This window comes from Diadema antillarum, unplaced genomic scaffold (genome assembly GCF_040938485.1).
Source record: "Diadema antillarum isolate AM-2024a unplaced genomic scaffold, OU_Dant_1.0 scf00000009, whole genome shotgun sequence".
Lineage (NCBI taxonomy): Eukaryota > Metazoa > Echinodermata > Echinoidea > Diadematoida > Diadematidae > Diadema > Diadema antillarum.
In genome coordinates, this window is record NW_027270898.1 from 942,592 (window position 1) to 948,666 (window position 6,075).

Below are 6,075 nucleotides of genomic sequence, written 5' to 3' on the forward strand. Positions count from 1 at the left end.
AGAATAATGACTGTACAACTATGAAAATGTGTTAAAGAACTCTGATTGTCCTGTCACATGACAAAATCAGCAAGTCTTCTAGTATGTATGCACATTACCTCTCCCTGTCAAGTCCCAAGATACTGGATTTTCTGTGTTTGGAAGCATATGAAGTCTCAACCTACTGTACATACAAAGGAGTGACTATACAACTATTCTTTGTACTGTGCTCCACCTGTAGAATCATGATATGCACCCACTAGCCAGTGCAATGCTTGTCTCAAGAGTGTTTTGGGGGCTGAGGGAGTTGTTCTTGATTACAGCTAATGGCATAGGTGAACACTGCTCATCAGTTGCAATGTCTTGTATGATTGCTGATACTGAATATTATGGCAGCTCCTTGATCACAAATCAAAAGTTAGTAAAGTGCCCAGTCCTGCAGTTTCTTTTCCTGGGATGTTGAGTGTAAATGCATGGCCTAGGCTGTGTACTTGCGCATTGAACAAGGCAGATATGAGATAGTCAGCTGTTACATAAAGGAGTAGGATTGGAAGCGATCGCTCTTATTTCACAAACATACATTTTCGCCCTTGAGACTTTTTGCTCGCCTTCATGGAGCACTTTAGTACAGTTTTCAAGGTTCCATGACATTTGCTCCTGCGACAATTACTTCCATTATCTCTGCACTCTCAGCCAAGCATAAATTCTACAAACAAACATAACCCAAACCCTAATCTCAATCCTCACATCAGTCTAAACCTATAACCCTATTACAACCCTAACCCAGAGTCCTTGGAAAAAATATTAGACAGGAGCAATTCTTGCGGGAGCAAATGTCTTGTAACCAGTTTCAACTAGTGCAACATCATGCAAGTGTTAGAAGTTCCCAATCATTTTGAAAGGTTAAATTCTGTGATTCCATAGTCGGTCATCAAACTAGATTTCAATACAGTACATTCACAGGTACCTCACAACCTTGTAGCAAAGAGAAAGTTAATAACTGTGTTACTGAGAACTAGTCATATGGAAAAAAAAGAAGAAGAAAAGAAATGCAGTTGGAAATCACAAAGGCTGTGTAAATTTAGTCCATGGATAATGCAAATTTTTACTGTGTAAATGTGCATGGCATATTGTGTATGCTACGAAATATGAACATCCGCATGTGCAAGATTTATGTCCAAAGCTAAACCATGGATATGATATAAACTGTTTTTGTGAATTTGGGCCTGTATGTCTGAATTGTTATGATTTTTCTTCACATGTGTAGCAAAGAAGTGCTCTTAAATAAAGGAGAAAAAAACAACAACACAAATTTCAAGATTGTTGTGTGTCTTTGTGCATGTGCAAATTGCATATTTATTTGGACAAATACATGGCATTTACTGTTTCACACATGTACACAAACATTCTTGTGATTTCACTATTGCAGACATCGTGAAATCTCACAAGTTCAATAATAAGCAAGCTCACCACTCATTGTGACAACCAGTTGGGACTCTTAATGAGAGCAAGAGATACAGTATAACCAATAAGGAATGGCATTTTCTTTCTGGCAGCAATAATTATGTACACTCAAAACGATAGATTAGTCCGGTACCAGTTAATTTCAGATAAGTGCATACATATTACCAATCAATCAATACACTTTGCTTGGTATGCTGCAAAGTGCAAGGTAAATTTAATACAGTAAAACAAGTACAACCATTACTTTTTTTTGTTTGCAAATTGTTTGCTTTTTTTTTTCGGCACCAGTGATACAAACACACCCTTTGTAGTCTTCGATTCTGCAGACAGAATGCTGATGCATAATTTTGTTAGTACTATTGAGACACAAAATAAATCCTTGCATAAACACAGCAAGTGAAACGCATAAAAACGGTTGCTTGTATCACTTTTGACAAAACTACATTAACATTTACATTTTTTTTTTAATGATTACAACTAAATTTGCATTTTGCAACAGTCAACCCTATAATATAAAAAATATATAAATAAGTTTCAGTATTTGGGACTCGGTATGAAGCGTCCACTTGTGCAAATCTCCACTTCACACAATGAAGTTTAAAGTTAATGATAGGTTTCTCTTCGCCTTAGAAATCCGGATCTAAGACATATTTAAAAATGATGAATGCAGAGCCGACTGCATGTTATTCTGTAGCAGTGATAATGGGTTTGTTACACGCATGTGTACCCTCTGTGTAACAGGGTGCCACTGTGCACCTGTTTTTGTAATGATTAAATTCTTCCTTTTACTGGAAGCATTATTAATTTAAAGAGCGTCTATAAATCAAGCCAGCCATACATATGTAGCCTAAATCTGACTCATATTAAGCACACATCTCGTGGTCTCTTTAGTAGCAACCATTCCAGGTGTATGCTGGAACCTCAAGATTTGGTTTTGAAGAATGTACAATCTACATTGTACCACTGTAGTTTTTTTTCACACCAATATGTGAATAATCAGCCAAAAATACAAGTGCATCAGAACTACAGTATCTGCCTTCTATTTCTTTGTCTCAAATCACACATTTCCATGTACATTGAACATGTGATACTTCTATCAGATTTCGTCTCACCTCCTGCTTCTATCAAGAAGACTCTCTACAAAAATGTGCTATATAAAAAACAACAACAAAAACCCTGTTGGGACTATGCAAGCCCCCTTGAAAACTTAAAATCAATCAAACAAACAAACAAACCAGGTATCAAAGGCAAGTGGTTATGGAGCCAAAAGACCAACAGATTATAGTCTGTATGTCAGACTTCTTGGTTCATTTTTTCTCATTATTTTTATTTTTCATTTTTTAACATCTTTGGTGATCCTTGATGCTACATATCCCAAAAGCAATGGCAAGACTTAAATTGGCTAAGTGATTGTATAAGTGTGGCGAGGGTGGACACATAAATCATTGTGCGCATGGCAGAATGTCGTTAACCCCATGCACTCCCACAGCCCAGTGAAAATATGCCATGCACAGCTGCCATGCACAGGGAAGCGCGTTAACAACATTCTGCTATGCGCACGACGATATTTAAGCTGACACGGAACACTAAATCTGCAAAAGAATTCTCTGCTGTCAAATATGATATCCAGTGGCTAAATAAAAATCTCAGTCACAGTCAAATATGATGGCCGCCATTCAGATTATAATGTCATCTTTATATATCTCCAAATACTGTATTTAAAAAAAGAAGAAGAAATTAACGCCTCGGCCAAAAATGTCCAAGCAATCACTTCTACATTCTTCTCTTAAAAGAGAAATGCATGGTTTACCAGACCTAAAGCTCCCCAAGTCATTACCCCACCTTGAAAACTGCAACCTCTTTACCTGGAACGGTCGCTACCCCCATCTGACTAACTGCAATCTTTTACCTAGAACGGCAAAAGTGAGTCTTGCTCATGGGGGTCACATAAATGCACGCCTCTGTCTCAATTTCCTGCTTAACAATAAGTTAACACAAAAGTAAACACATTACCGTTATCCCATCGTCAAACTTGGCTATGGCCAATAAAGTGGCTTCACCATACAACTTAAACTTGGATGCAGGTAAGTGAGCAAACCATCAATACAAAGCACCCTAACAAAGTATAAACAGAGAGGAATGGTTTCTATCGCTTCTGCAATATCTGCGTCTGTTTGATGCAAGTTTGGCTATACCAAAGGTAAATCATGGAAGCATATCACCTCCAAATTTCTACTTGAAAATAAACACCAAGGTCACATTGCACCACTCAAACATTGATTAAATTGATTGCCTTACAGACATACAAAGTTTACACAGCTGAAATAGATGAATCTTTTTATGCAAATTTATGCAAATGAACTGTGAGGACATGCATGTGGTAAGTTAAAAATCAGACAAACGAGTGTAATCAATACAAATAAATCCAAAATATAAAATACTGTAAAACACGATATATTCGCGGCATGAAAATTTCGCGAATTGGAGCCGACGGCCTTTCTCACAGCATGAAGTTTTCACGAATTGCCACTGGCATCCAGTGCATATTGTGTACGCAAGATCTTTCGCGTGCATTTTAATTTCGCGAATTTTGGCGCTCGCGAAATTCGCGAAATTAAAATGCACGCGAACATTCCTTGTTTTACAGTAAACATGTTCATAATTCTTACAGTTACATAGTACATGATTTTAGAGAACTGCAAGTATGTATTACATTTGTAAACGTCTGCCACATATTACAAATGATACAGGGGAAATGAAGAACATTCATCTAATAAAAAAACAATCATTTGTGGTCAAACACAATGCAAAAAGAATGGAATGTTCCTAAGAAGAAAATGTTAAAAAGTTGGGGCACATCTCTCATAACACAAATAGAAATTTAATGATAGCTGGCATATTACTGTTCTGACATCTGCAGTTCCAGCGTGACTAAACAAAATGATGAAGGTATGATAACTGGAATGATATTGGCAACAAGCGGCATAAAATGTGTAAAGAGACTTGCATCGTTTTCCATATATTTTCTTTTGCGAACACAAAATGATGAACTTGAAATGATGAACACAACATACTTAAAACTGCTCCTGAAATTCGCTCAAAAGTAAACAAATAAGTTTGCATAAATACAAAATATGCTGACTGACAAACCAGATGCAATATCAATGTTTCTTCAGCAGCTACATGAACCCTTCCATTCATAGACAGAAAAATATCATCTCATTCATATTCAAAAAATTCCATAAAATCTCTTGCTTACACAGATCACCACAAAAAAAAAAAAAAAAACTTTTCATAATAATTTAATTCAAACCCTCCTCAGTATCATATACATGTAAGCCCCCAAACATTTGTGAATCATCACAAAGCCTTCTGGTACTTTCCTCTCAGACAAGATCTTTAAAAGACATAAACCCCATTTCCATAATTTTCCACCCTCTAGAATCAAGTGTATTGTAAGCATACGTTAATGACATTTCAGTTATGCTGACAGCAGTGGTATAAAGTACTTGGAGAACTAACAAAAAATATGTATATATATATTTTATTTTATTACACAATTTTCATGTCTAAAGAATGTCTGTAGTCATTTTCAACACATGCCCTTCTAAGATGGAGAGAATATTACAACACTCTGATGTCATTCTGCATAGAATAATATCCACATTGTCACAGACTTTGGGTTGTGAAATCTATTATATGACCCACTTGATATGATTTACCAACAAATCAACCAACACACTACCAACAAAAATCCTCATGCGTGGGACTAAAGCTTCACTGCAATCACCCCTTCAGCTATGCAAACTATTGTCTTTGCATAACTTTCAGCATGTGTATCCTCAACGTGCTTCCATGTCCAAACTCATCAATACAATTCTTAATTGATGCCTGGCAACTATGGAATTAAGGTAAGACTTTCAATGCTGTGTATACGTTTTCATCTTGAGGCTTCATGATAGTGTACATGTATGTGGTCCTTGAATGATATCAATACCAGTAATTAGTGAAATAAAGTCTACTCAATGAGATATGATAACAACTATATTTGGAATGGGGCATAATCATTCAATAGTATCTGCCTAAATCAATTTCCCATCATCTCAACAAGAACAGTTGTTGCCCCTAAGCAAATGGACGATGACCTACCATATTTCAACATTCTGTGTAAAGTCAAAGATTCATATAACTCAGTAAGATGTAAGATCAAAAAGACATGATTGTATTTTGCATTGTAATACTTTTGAAAAGTCTTGCTATCTGCAAATCCTCATTTCAAGCATCGTCACCGCAAATCAAATGCTCTCTCCATATAGTCAGGTAGGAATAATTTTGTCAGAACCAAGTCTTCCATATGTTTTACGTAATAGACGTCGTCTCCATTTAAACATAGAGAGCACCCATCGAATAATATGCACCTGTGGTACATACTATATGCAACCACAAGCATGTTTATCAACAGCATCTTCACAACAGAATCAAATATACAAACTCATACCCTGTCAAAACGAAAAAAAAAAGAAAAAAAAAAAGAAAAAAAAAATCACTCGTGTGTGAGACAAAGAAAAAAAAAAGGCCTCTCCACAGCAAGTTATCAATGTCTTCTTGAGCAAGAACAGATCTTGGGTATGG